The sequence below is a fragment of the Cebus imitator genome, unplaced genomic scaffold, assembly GCF_001604975.1.
Source record: "Cebus imitator isolate Cc_AM_T3 unplaced genomic scaffold, Cebus_imitator-1.0 Scaffold635, whole genome shotgun sequence".
Classification (NCBI taxonomy): domain Eukaryota; kingdom Metazoa; phylum Chordata; class Mammalia; order Primates; family Cebidae; genus Cebus; species Cebus imitator.
Window position 1 is genome coordinate 98831 of NW_016107950.1, and position 14641 is coordinate 113471.

Consider the following 14641-nt stretch of genomic DNA (forward strand, 5'->3'; position numbering starts at 1 on the left):
AGAGGTTGCAGTGAGCTGAGATCATGTCACTGCACCCCAGCCTGGGCGACAAGAGCAAAACTCTTGTCAAAATAACATTGACCTCACAAGGCTGCTGTGAGCATTAAATGTCTCTATCCATGTAAAGCACTTATAAAACTGTCAAGCCCATAATAAGTCCTCAATAATTGTCAGCTGTTACTATTGTTATCTGAAAATTCTACCTTTAACCTCAGTTCTTGAGTTTACTTTTAAAGGGATCAAATCTAGTTCTCCTTGTTCACTTCATATACAAAGAATGTAGAATGAAAGGAACCATGAGAACATGTGGTCAAACCTTTTCCTCTGGAGGACAGAGGGGCTTGACTGAGGACACACCACCAGTTGTCCACTCTCTGGGCTCGCAGAGCCACGCAAGCCTAACTGCCTGGGGTGTCCCTTCCCTGAGAAGGACAGAGGCAGCTCTCTTAGTGTATAGTATTTACTATTTTTTTTGTTTTATTTGGTTTATTTAGGGTTTATATATTTTCGATTGTTAGAAGCAAATTTTCGGTGCTGGGTGCTGCAAAAGAAAAAGCACTAGAACATAAATTTTCTCAGCAAGGCAATTTTTATTTCTAGAAGGGTGTGTCTTGCAGACAGAGTAATGGTGACAGCACACCTGAATGGGGGAGGAGAAGGAGTTCTTATCCCTGATGCTGGTCACCCCTACTGCTGTGTCATTCCCCTATTGGCGAGGTTTGGACCACACAGTCTAAGCTAATTCCAATTGGCTATTTTAACGAGAGCAGGGTTATGAGTCAGAGTGGTGGGGTGAGCAGTTTCAGTGAGAAAGATGGTTACAGAACAGGTGACTAAAGGTGACTTAGGTCAGAGCAGGTGACCAGATGTGACTCAGGATGGAGCAGGTGACCAGGGTGTTCCCATCACGGAGCAGATATGAACTACTGATTAGAGCTGGCAGGAAGGTTGTTTACTGAAACTAAAGGCAACAAGAGGAAGAGAACGAGGAAGTTAAACTTTAAAATGGAGAACAAAGAACATAAAACTGAACATACTGAACAAACACTGATTCTTTGAAGAGAAAATCTGAACTCACGGTATTCAACACTCTTCTTACTCCAGACAAAAATTGCTTGAGAAGGCAGAAAAGAAATGGAGAAAGTTGGGGCCAACCAGCCCCAGCTTCTGCCATTCGAGGCCCAGGCAGACAGTTGTTGGCCTGGATAGGAAAGCCAGCAGCCACAGACCCCTCAGAAGCAGCAAGAAGTAAGAGAAGTCTGAGGGCTTTGGGGTTTGGTAGACCTAGGCACAGATCCTCCAATGCATGTGAGCTGTGTGATTGTGACACCGTCCAGAGGTTTTTTGCCTGGGGTTTTACTTCCCAGGGTTCTTCATACCCTCTGGCCTGACTCTTAGCCCTACAGCTGAGGAAAGCATTCTCACAGATATCAGGAGTTAAATTCTTGGCTTTTACATTTTGAAAGTTTAAGCTCAGAGAAGGAACAAGAGATTTGGAAGAATATGAGAAAGACTAGAGCAAATTCTCTCTCTTCTCTTCCTGCCATCAAAATTGTTTCCTAAGCTGAGAAAAGAGAGTAAAAACCAAAGGGGAAAAAAGAAGGGAAAACTTAAGTAAGCAGTAACAAAATGTAATTTTTTAAAAATATATGCCATTTATTAGAGATAAAACATAAATGTTGACAAAGAAGGGTCAAACTCTGTAAAATATTTGAAGAGATTTATTCTGAGCCAAATAGGAGTGACAGATGACCTGTGACACAGCCCTCAGATCTGAGAACATGTGCCCAAAGTTGTTGGACTATATCTTGGTTTTATACAATTTAGGGAGACATAAGGCATCAATCAGTACATATAAGATGTACACTGTTCAGTCTAGAAATGTGTAACAACTCAAAGCAAGGACTTCCAGGTCATAGGCAGATTCAAAGATTTTCTGACTGCCAATTGGTTGAGTTATCATCTAAAGCCCTGGAATCAATAGAAAGGAATGTCTGACTTGTGATACGTGGTTATGAAGACCAAAGTTTTATCACGCAGATGAAGCCTCCAGGTAGGAGACTTCAGAGAGAATAGACTGTAAATATTTCCTATCAAATTTGAAGAATCTGTTTTATCAGTCTTAAGATCTCTGTTTTAATGTTAATGCTGGTGAGTTGGGCCTGAATTCCAAAACAGTTGAAGATAAAATTAGGTATGTCCAACTCCCCCTTCCCATAATGGCCTGAACTAGTTTTTCAGGTCGACTTTGGAATGCCCTTGCCCAAGACAAGGGGTCCACTCAGATGGTTGGGGGTCTTAGAATTTTATTTTTGGTTTACATAAGATACATAGGAATAAACCTAAAAAGAAATGCAAGATATATATAAAGAAAATTACCAAAAATATTGACAGAAAACAAAGAATGAACTAAATGGAGATCTATACCATGTTTATGAATAGAAAGACTCACTATTATAGAGGTCAGTCCCGTCCAAACTGAACTATAGATTCCATAAGTCCCAATCAAAATTCCAACAGGATTTTGAAGGAACTTGACAAGTTGCTTCTAAAACTTATAGGTAGAAGAGCAAAGGCCAAATAATTCATAAAGACTTTTGCACAACCAGGCAGCCACACAGCTTCAGGTCACCAGCCATCCCCTCTCCCACTTCCTTCCATGCTAAGGATTTCCAGGAAGGTGGTGATGGGTCAAATGTTTAAAGATGCTGGGCATGGAAGGCCCACTGCCATCATCAGTAGTAGAAGCAGGCAGGTGTCTGGGCCATGCATAGCCAGTAAGACAGACATGGGCAACTGCAGGCCCCCTGAATGCCCCCTTGGCACCAGAAGATCTGTGGATAAGACCAGCAGGCATCCAGACTCTGGGTAGACATGCAAAGGCACAGCCCCAGCCCATCAAGGAGGAAGCCCTGAGAGGGGGCCATGGCTCTTCCCCTCCACCTGGACAGAGTGGATGTGGTTCTGCTACTGTTCTGTTGACAAATGCCTCTCAAATTTGAAAGGGTAGAGGTTGGAGAAATTAATTATACAGAATATAACCATGTGCTCCCAGATTAGAAGCATTCAGGGGTTGCTAATCATAATAAATCAATGTAAAAAAAATATCAGCGGGGTCCCATAGGCTGCTTTAAACACAGCCTTGTCAGTGTGGGTGCCTGAGTTTTCCTGTGGCTGTGACATACAAGCAATGCTTAGCAATAACATGCAATGTAAAATTTTGTTTATGCAGAAAGAATTTTGTTTATGCAGAAAGAATTTTGTTTCAGAGGTCTCAGTACTCTCCTGACCCCACAGCAGGGCCCATGGGGCTCCAATCACATAGGTGAAGCCAGCATCTTCCGGCCACAACTAGCAAAACACACGCAGACCTGTGAACAACTTGCCTCCTGATTCTCAGAGACAATTCCAGGAGACCTGGCAGCCCTCCAAGCGTGGTTGGTGATAGTGCGCATGGAAGTTTCTGAGCCCATGACAGGTGATAGACAGGTATCTGGCCAATCTGGTCCCACACCCAGCTTCAGTGATCAGTGGATGCTTGACCTCTCTGGATCTGTGACTCCCCTGTGAGTCAGGGGTGTGCCTATGTACCTCCAAGGGCTGTCATGAGGACTCAATGTTGACGTTCCTGGAAGCAGCTAGTAGGACATGCTCAGCAACGGTCCACACTGCCTCCTTCCTTCCACTCCCCACTGCTATGACACATTTAGCACACCTCATTCCTCCGAGTGGTCACAGAAACATACCCAGAGCTGTTGGGGGGTTATTCCTGGAGGGCAGGCTCTGATCCTTGTCATCACTATCTCCAGAGGAGCTCAAGTATTGGGTGAAGGCTAGGGTGAAGTTGGTCTCACCCCTTCTTCTCAGTCCTCACACACAAGTCAGTTGGCCATGCAGATTCCACAGGCCCGATATCATCTCACAAGTATCCCCTGGGATTCAGCAATCCAAAGCTCTTCCTGAACAAACCCCTCCCATTCAGTCCATAACATTCTGCTTCTGGCCTCCCAAACTTTAGGTCCTTCTCACATTTAAAATACATTCATTTCATCCTAATAGTCCCAAGAGTCTTAGCTTGTTCCAGCATCAATGCCAAGGTCCAAAATCTCATCTAAATACCTAAATCAGATATGGATGAGACTGGAGGTACAACGGAAAATTTCTCTCCAGCCATGAACCTGTGAAGCTAGACAAGTTATGTGCTTTCAAAATACAATGGTAGGACACATAATCACATAACTTGTCTAGCTTCCCATTTCCAAAGCAAAGAAAAGGAAAGAATGAAGGGTAACAGGTCCCAAGCAAGTCCAAAACCTAGCAAGGCAAGTATCATTAGATCTTAAGGCTCAAGAATAATCTAATTCAGCTGGATGCTCTGCCCTCCGGACCTTTTGGGACAGCAGTCTCACCTCTGCAGCTCTGCTAGTTGGGGGTCATGCCGCCCAGGCTCTACAGGCTGGTGCCTAGGCTTTGGTCAGAGGCCTCCTGGCTTATTCAAACTGAAATGATGGTGTCTCTCTGATCTCTGAATCACCTTCAGGGTCCTTCTTCCCCTTCCTTGAAGAATAGTGCACTTTCATAGCCAAATTGCTCTATGATCTGGTCCTGTTGGATCTAAGAACTCTGACAGCCTTCCATCACTTCATCTAGTTTTTTCTGCCCCCTTTAGTTCAAATTGGCAGTGTCTCTGCTGCTATAATCCCATCTCTATTCCTGGCTTCCACTGACATGGCTAATTAAGTCCGTGAGTCACACCCATGATTTCTTGATTGAATGGCTGTACAGCCCCACCTTTAGTGTTTCTTTCAGAACAAGATTTCCCACTTTTTGAAATACAGAGAGGCTGAGAACCTCTCAGATCTTCAAGTTCTGGTTCCTTTTTGCCTAAGAGTGTCTTCTTCAATTCCTCTGTCTTCTTTCGCATTTTACTATAAGCATTCAGGAAGAACTAAGCTGCGCCTTCAATGCTATGCTTAGAAATCGCCTTAGCTAAATATCCAACTCCATCACTCACAAGTTTTATCTTCTACAAAACACTAGAACACAGTTCAGCCAAGTTCTGTGCCATGTTATAACCAGGATTACTATTCTTCCAATTTCCAATAACATGTTCCTCATTTCCAGTATTTCTGCAAGGTTATGATAAGATGCCAGCAGGCTCCCCAGCACTCACCACCACACTCAGAAGTACATCCCCCATAGGAAACTGGCTTGTGGTAGGTGCAGATAATTGACCTGCAAAAATCTCCACACCCGATCCCCTGAATGTTACCCTATATGGGGAAGGCCTTCATAGGTGTAATTATGTTAAGGGCATTGAGAAGAGGGATTATCCTGGATTATCCAGGTGGGTCGAGTATGATCTCAAGGTCCAGGGTTGGGGAAGGACAGCTGATGGTGGACACAGAGGCTGTGGTGATGTACTCATCGTCAAGGAGTGCGGGCAGCCTCCAGAAGCTGCAGGCTCCAGAAAGAACACATCCTGATGCCATGTTGATTCTATTTTTTTAGTTTTTTATTTATTTACTTTTGGGAGGAACAGGGTCATACTGTGTCACCCAAGCCAGAGTGTTATGGTGCAAACACAGCTCACTGCCACCTTGACCTCCCAGGCTTAGGCAACATTCCCATCTCAGCTTCCCAAGTAGCTGGGACCACAGCCATGCATCACCACACCAGGCTAATTGTTTTGCTGTTATTTTGCAGAGATGGGGGTCTCGCTATGTTGCCCAGGCTGGTATTGAACTACAGGACTCATGTGGTGTTTGGTTTTCTGTTCTTTTGTCAGTTTGCTGAGAATGATGGTTTCGAGATTCATCCATGTCCCTGCAAAGGACGTGAACTCATCCTTTTTTATGGCTGCATATTATTCCATGGCATAAATGTGCCACATTTTCTTTATTCAGTCTATCCTTGATGGGCATTTGGGTTGGTTCCAAGTCTTTGTTATTGTAAACAGTGCAGCAATAAACATACATGTGCATTTGTCTTTATAATAGAATGATTTATAATCCTTTGGGTATATACCCAGTCACGGGATTGCTGGGTCAAATGGTATTTCTATTTCTAGATCCTTGAGGAATCACCACATTGTCTTCCACAATGGTTGCACTAATTTACACTCCCACCAACAGTGTAAAAGTGTTCCTATTTCTCCACATTCTCTCCAGCACCTGTTGTCTCCAGATATTTTTAATGATTACCATTCTAACTGGCATGAGATGGTATCTCAGTGTGGTTTTGATTTGCATTTCTTTAATGACCAGTGACGATGAGCATTTTTTCATGTTTGTTGGCCGCATAAATGTCTCCTTTTTAAAAGTGCCTCTTTATATCCTTTGCCCAATTTTTGATGGGGTTGTTTTTTTCTTGTAAATCTGTTTTAGTTCTTTGTAGATTCTGGATATTAGCCCTTTGTCAGATGGATAGCTTGCAAAAAAATTTTTCCCATTCTGTTGGTTGCCGGTTCACTCTAATGATTGTTTCTTTCGCTGTGCAGAAGCTCTTAAGTTTAATTAGATCCCATTTGTCTGGGGCAGCTGGGAAATGGATGACTCAGACCACAGTGGTTTGCACTCTCTTCTGTGGGAATATTCTCAATGTCTTGTGCATACTTGTGCGTGGGCACCTAAAAGTTCAGAGAAGTTCAGGGTCTGAAAACAGACCCTGATGTCAAGGAGTTTGCAAAGCACTTGAAGAGACAAAACTATACACAAAGAGCAGGATACCACAAAGCTCCACACCCTGGCCCACTGCCTTCACCCGCCCATCATGCTTTTCCTGGCACAAGCATAAGAAACACTCCTCTGCAGAGCCATACCAGATCAAAAACACAGCCCACCCTCCCCTGAGCACCCAGACCCCAAAACAACTGACCCTCCCCTGAGCACCCTGACCCCCAAACACAGCTGACCCTCCCCTGGGTACCCCAACCCCAAACACAGCCAACCCTCCCCTGGGCACCCTGACCCCCAACACAGTTGACCCTCCCTGAGCACCTTGACCCCAAACAGAGCCAACCCTCTGCTGAGATCCTTACCCCTGGCAGGGCTGACTCCTCCTCTGAGCCCCCTGACCCTGGGAAGGGCTCACCCCTCCTCTGAGCCCCCTGACCCTGGGAAAGGATGATCCCTACTCTAAGCCTTCCTGGAATCCTGTGTGAAAAGGTGCATGAGTGTGCCAATGTGTCATCCCAGGGCCGTCAGCATTTTACTGCTCTCAGTTCTGAATATAGTGCATGGGAAAGAACAGGACCTCTGCAGATTATTTTAAAGAATGAATAAAGCTGATGACATATCCAAATGTGGCACAGACTATCAAACTTTGAAATTGTGGAAGGCGAGATTGGTGGGGACCAGAGCAGCTGGGTTTAGGAGCTTTGGTGCCAGGCAGAGCTTGGCTTGATATCATCTGTGCCATTTGCAAACTGTGTGATGTGGCTGAGTCCTCAACCACCTGATCCTCCATATCCTCATCCATAAAGTGCAGGGCTGACCAAACAAAGACCTTGTGCACTGCTGTGCCCACTATGGCACCCAGTGATCAGCCATGGCAGTGGAGCCTGTCTGGGGAGGACAGGGCACACAGAGGTAGGAAGGATGGATCTCGGGTGGGCCAACAACTGGATAAAGGGTGGACAGTCTGGGAAACAGGTCAGGGGAAGTGTAGCTGGACTTCTTTCCCTGGGTTACCAACTTCAAATTCCCAGTATGACCATTGTCCTGCCCTGCATCCCACCCCACAGCCACACATACTCTCTGACTTCAGAATGCGCTATGACTAGTGCACAGAATTTTTTATAATTTAACTGAAAATACCTTTATTTAAAAAAAAAACTATTGCATTTGTATAAGCCAAACTCTAGAGGTACACCTCCATTTGCACCTCAACAAGATTAGCATAGGGGGAGAACTGAGTTGGGAAGATTGGGTTTTCCTCACCCTGTTTATTAGAGAACCACATGAATGGACCCTCCAGGACATTTGACAGCTTTGCCCAGTTGGCCTCAAGCTCTGGGACTGAAGGACTGGAGTCAGCTGTAGTCCTGTCCCCATCAGCACATGACCTGAGCTCGGCCATGGGGGTGCTGCATTCCAAGGCCTGTCCAAGGAGGGCTCAGCTTAAGTGGGATAGACCCCTTGTGTTCACAACTAGGGAAATATACCAAAATCTATGGAGACAGCAAAGCTGTTCAAAGAGAGAAATTTATAGCAATAAACACCTATATCAAAAATGTAAACAGACATCAAATAAGCAACTTAATGATGCACCTCAAGAAACAAGAATCACAAAAACAAACCAAACCAAAATTAGAAGAAATAATAAAGATCAGAGCAGAAGTAAATGTGAAAAGGCATGAATAGGAGCCCATGAGTTATCACACACTCAAGTTTGTGTACTCCTCCCACAGGCCACCAAGGTGACATGAGCAGGTCTTTCTCTCTCCTGCCCTGTCAAAGTCCTGGGCCCTCAGACCAGCAGCACTGGTCACACCTGGGAGCTAGTCAGGAATGCAAAGTCTCTTATCCCACCGGGACCTGGTGAGTCAGGATCTGCACCTCCACGAGATCCCCAGAGATGCGTAGGCACCTTCTGTCTGATGCCACACCCATCACCCACAGTTGCCTCCATGTATCTCTGGCCTCTTCACACCCAGGAGAGCTATTTTCTGAAAACCCACAGCGCGACTGCAAGACCTGGTTTCTCCCAGCATAACCATGACCATGGCCATCACCATGTGCATCAAATCCTCCCTGCACTCCCAAGGTGGTCTTTTCTCAGTGCCATAGGGAGGCGAAAGAGCTTGATGAAATTGTTGGATTTGCAGCAACTCAGAGGCAGGGGAAATTGACATCAAAAGAGAACAGAGCTGTCAACTGCATAAGAGTTTTTCTCTCATTCCATTAAAATTGTATTTCATAAAAACAGAGGCAAATTAAATAAATCCATGTTAGGGAATGAGAGATTTTGGAGAGACTCACCCATGTTTCCACAGGAAAAGGCTCCATTCAAAGGCAGGTTCAGCTCCCAGGAGAAGCACTTTAATGGCATTCATGAACCATTTCATTTCAGGAAACTGAATCCCAGAAATTTCTAACATCATGACTGCAGGAAATTGGAGGAAGGAGATCTATTTAAAAGATCAGTTGTGAGATGGAGCTCAGAGAAAACTCAGTGTCCTATAAACGATGATGGAAACATGGTGTTGGAGAAGTTAAATTAAAGTGGGATCACCCTCTAGGCTGCTGTCATCACCTGGGAATTCTCAGTGAAGCCTCAGGTATCCTAGAATACTGCAGTGCTATAATTATGGTATGCAATCCACTCATGTCTAGTATGAAGCCTAAAAGACAAGTCTATCAAAACAGTAGTAGCTTAATAACAACCATTAAGAGATAAATAATATAAAAATAATTAAATTGAGACAATCAAAAGTAAAAACATAGATAGGAAGGAGTTAAACTGTAGAGGATTTTTTAGTATTTTTATTTCCATTTTTTGTTATCTATGATACGTAGTCATCTCTTTAAAATAACTTTTTGCTGGGTGCAGTGGCTCAAGCCTGTAATCCCAGCACTTTGGGAGGCCAAGGCGGGTGGATCACGAGGTCAAGAGGTCGAGACCATCCTGGTCAACATGGTGAAACCCCGTCTCTACTAAAAATACAAAACATTAGCTGGGCATGGTGGCGCGCGCCTGTAGTCCCAGCTACTCAGGAGGCTGAGGCAGGAGAATTGCCTGAACCCAGGAGGCGGAGGTTGCGGTGAGCCGAGATCACGCCATTGCACTCCAGCCTGGGTAACAAGAGCGAAACTCCGTCTCAAAAAATAAAGTAAAATAACTTTTTATATCGATAAAATGTTTTTTGTAAGTCTCATGGTAGCCATAATGCAAAAAACATGTAATGGATGACTTTTTAAAAAATGAATTAAAACATGCTACCAGAGAAAAATTACTTAGTCACAAAAGGAAGATAGGAAGAAAGGAAGAGAGAAATTACAAAACAACCAGAAAACAAGCAACAAACTGGCAGTAGTAAATCCTTATTTATCAGTAATATCTCTGAATGTAAATGGACTCAGTTCTCTAATTAAGACACAGAGTTCACAATGGAGAAGAGCCTCCAAATACAAAAATTTTTTAAGATGTGAAATGGCTGAACAAATAAAGAAACAGGTTCCAACTACATGCTGTATAGAAGGAACCTGCCTCAACTAGAAAGACACACATAGACTGGAAGTGAAGGGATAGAAAAATAAAAGCCATAAAAATAGAAACCAGAAAACAGCAGTAGTAGCTACATTTATAGCAGATAAAATAGACTACAAGTCAGAGGCCATAAGAAAAAACAAAGAAGATCACTATATAATGACAAAGGGATCAATTCAACAAGACTACATAACAATTATAAATATCTATGGACCTAACACCAAAACACCCAATTATATAAACCAAATGCTAATAGATCTAAAGGGAGAGAGAGACTTAAATACAGTAGCAGTAGGGGCTTCAAGCTCCCACTCTCAGTAATGGACAGACATCCAGACAGAAAATCAACACGCAAACATCAGAGTTAAACTACGTACTAGACCAAAGAAGCCTGACTGACACTGCTAGAACATTTTACCTAAATGCTGCAGAATACACATTCTTTTCATCAGCACATAGAACATTTTCCAGAATGGACCATATTTTAGCCAAGAAAACATATTTATACAAATTCCAAAATGTAGAAATTATAGCAAGTATCTTTTTTTTTTTTTTGAGACAGATTCTAGCTCTGGCTGGAGTGCAATAGCATCATCTTGGCTCACTTCAACCTCCGCCTCCTGGGTTCAAGCCATTCTCCTGAGTCAGCCTCCTGAGTAGCTGGTATTACAGATGTGTGCCATCACACCTAGCTAATTTTTGTATTTTTAGTAGAGACAGGGTTTCACAATCTTGGCCAGGCTGGTCTTGAACTCTTGATCTCAGGTGATCGGCCGCCTTGACCTCCCCAAAGTGCTAGGATTACAGGTGTGAGCCACCATGCCCGGCCATATCAAGTATCGTTTTCACCACAGTGGAATAAAACTGGAAATCCATGACCAGAGGAACCTCGGAAATGGCACAAACACATAAAAATAAACAACATGCACCTGAATGGCTAAGGGGTCAGCAAGGAAATCAACAGGGAAAGTTAAAATTTTCCAAAAAAACAAATGGCAATGGAAATATACCAAAAATATACCAAAATCTGTGGGAGACAGCAAAGCTGTACAAAAAGGGAAATTTATAGCAATAAACACCTACATCAAAAATGTGAACAAACATCAAATAAGCAACCTAATGATGCACCTGAAGAAACCAGAATCACAAAAACAAACCAAACCCAAAATTAGTAGAGGGAAAGAACTAATAAAGATCAGAGCAGAAATAAATGAAAGTGAAACTTTAAAAAATATAAAAGATCAATGAAACAATGTGAAATATCTATGCAAAAGAACTATAAAACACTGATTTAAAAAATTGAAAAGAACACAAAAAAGTAGAAAGATATTCCATGATTATGGATTGGAAGAATTAATATTGTTAAAACAACAATATTACCCAAATCAATTTACAGATTCAATGCAATGGCTATCAAAATACCAATGGCATTCTTCACAGAACTATATAAAGCAATTCTATATTGCTAATCCTAAAATATAGATGGAACCACAAAAGACCTTGAATAGCCACAGCAATCCTGAGGGAAAAAAAAAAACAAAAGCTGGAGGCATCATATTACCTGACTTCAAATTATACTACAAAGTTATAGTAACCAAATTAGCATGGTAGTGGCATTAAAACAGACACAGAAATCAGTGGAACAAAGTAGAGAACCATGATATAAAATCCACACATTTACAGCCAATTCATTTTTTAACAAAGGCACTAAGAACGTACAGTGAGAAAAGAGCAGTCTCTTCAATAAATGGTGCTGGGAAAGCTGTATATCCATACACAGAAGAATGAAACTAGACTCCTATCTCTCAATACATACAAAAATCCAATCAAAGTGGATTAAATGTTTACATCTGAGACCTGAAACTATGAAACTACTAGAAGAAGACATTGTAGAAACACTCCAGGACATTGATCTGGAACTCAAAATCACAGGCAACAAAAGCAAAAATGGACAGACGGGATCATATCAAGTTTAAAAGCCTCTTCACATCAAAGGAAACAACAAAGTGAAGAGACAACCTACAGAATGGGAGAAAATATTTGCAAACTATTCACCTGGCACTGGATTAATAACCAGAATATATAAGGTACTCAAGCAACTCAACAATTAAAAAAAATAAAAATAAAAATGGTCAAAAGATCTGAAATCACCATTTCTCAATAGGAGACATTTGTGTAATAGCCACCACACATATGAAAAATGCTCAATATCAGTAATCATCAGAGAAATGCAAACCGAAACCACAATGAGACATCATCTCACCCCAGTTAGAAAGGCTTGTTATCAAAAAGACAAAATATAGCATGCTGGCAAGAACGTTGAGAAAGGAGAACCCTTGTATGCTGCTGGTGGGAATGTAAATTAGTACAGCCACTGTGGTACACAGGATGGAGGTTTCTCAAAAAATTAAAAATAGAACTACCATAAGATCCAGCAATTCCACTACTGTGTATGCATCCAAAAGAAAGGAAATCCGTGTCTGCACTCCCACTTTTATTGCAGCACAATTCACAATAACCAAAATCTGTAATCAATCTAAATGTCCATCAGTAGGTGAATATGTAAGGAAAATGTGACATATGTCACCATGGAATATTATTCAGTCATTAAAAAGAATGAAATCCTGTTGTTTGCAACAACGTAGACGGAACTGGAGGTCATTATGTTAAGTGAACTAAGCCAGATACAGAAAGACAAATATCACATGTTCTCACCCATATGTGGAAGCTTAAAAACAAAGAGTGGATCTCATGAAGACAAAAAGCGTATTGGTAGTTATCAGAGGCCAGGAATGGTAGAGGGCCACAGCGATGAAGTGAGGCTGATTAATGGCTACAAATATATATTTTGATTAATGAAGTGAGACCTGGTGTTCAATAGATCAATAACATGACTATAGTTAACATTAATCAATTATACATTTCAAAATAACCAGAAGAGAATAATTTGAATGTTCCTAGCATTTAAAAAGATAAATATTTAAGATGATGAATAGCCCAATTACCCCTAACTTATTATAGAAATGTATCAAATTATCACATGCACTCCAAAAATATGTACACCTGATATATCAGTAAAAATAAAAAACACTGTCAGGCAGAGAAGGGGAGAATTCTCCCTTACTGCACCCTTTTGTTCTATCTGGACCCTCAACTGATTAGACAAGACCCACCCACATGGTGGAGGCCATCTGCTTTATTCAGTCTATGAATTCAAATTAATCTCATCCAGAATCACCCTCCCCGAATAATGTTAGAGCAAATATCTGGGCACCCCATGGCCAGTCAAGTTGACATATAAAACTAATCACAGAAACTAAACTTTATTTTCCAACTCTAGACCCCAGAATTATGACTTATATACATCCAGGAAGTCTTCAGAATGTCTAAATCCTCATACACAAGTACAATTAGAGGAATCTTAAACTTGGAATTGTATTAAGACCACACAGGGATTTGCTGCGCCATCTGAGCCCACATTCTGGAATAAAAACTATGTATCACATCATGAGTGAAGCAAACTTAAATCAATTCCACTGTAAAAATACCCAGTGCATACCTGGAGCTGTCTTGATTAGCACAGAGTGACTTCAGCAGGGAATCACAGCACAGCAAAGTCCAACCTCACCACTAACAGCAAGGGCAAGGGCATGGGTAGGCTCCTATAACCTGCCCTCCATGGCTGACTGGAAGGCAGCCCTCCTTCTGCTCCCACTGTCACCCACCATGTGCTCTTGGCTGTGCCCACTGCTGAGTGTGGCATCAGCCGGTAGGAGCTGGCCACGTCTAGACATGGAAATACCCTGAGGCAGAGAGGCTGCCCTCTTCCTTGAGACCCTTGCTCAGCGCTAAGACCCCTTGCTCAAAGCTAAGCACTTTCCCAGAGCCCCAGCAGCCACCCCAGGTCCCCTTGGCCAGAGTTGATTGCAGGCTGGACCTTAACCCAGCCAGATGCAAGAGGCAATGACCAAGCCACCCAGAGAGGGGCTGGGGCTGGATATGGGGCAAGACCTGCACAGCATGGGGCTAGGTGAGGACGTGCAGCTCGGCGTAGGTAACACAAACAGTGATGCCTGAGTCTCTGCTCACACAGTGAGGCCAGCAGAGGTGAGGGGAGGCCACAGGCCAGGTGCCCAATGCTGCAGGCAAGAATTGGCTCTGTGCAGCTAGGATCAGGCTGGGGCTTGGGTTCACGAGTCTTCTCCTTCAACAGGAAGATGAGTATTTGTGGTATCAGCTGAGATCAGGAAAACTGCTGGTTCATGGAAAGCATCCATGGAGCGTGGTTTCGAGAGCATTGCTTAATGCTGCAGTTTTGAAACGACCAAGAAGGCTTCATTCAAAGCGTATGCTGTTGCCCTCATTCCTCCATCATTCCCCTACTTGCTGGCTGAGGCCTGGAATCTCTCTACCAAGGTGCAAAGTTTTCCCT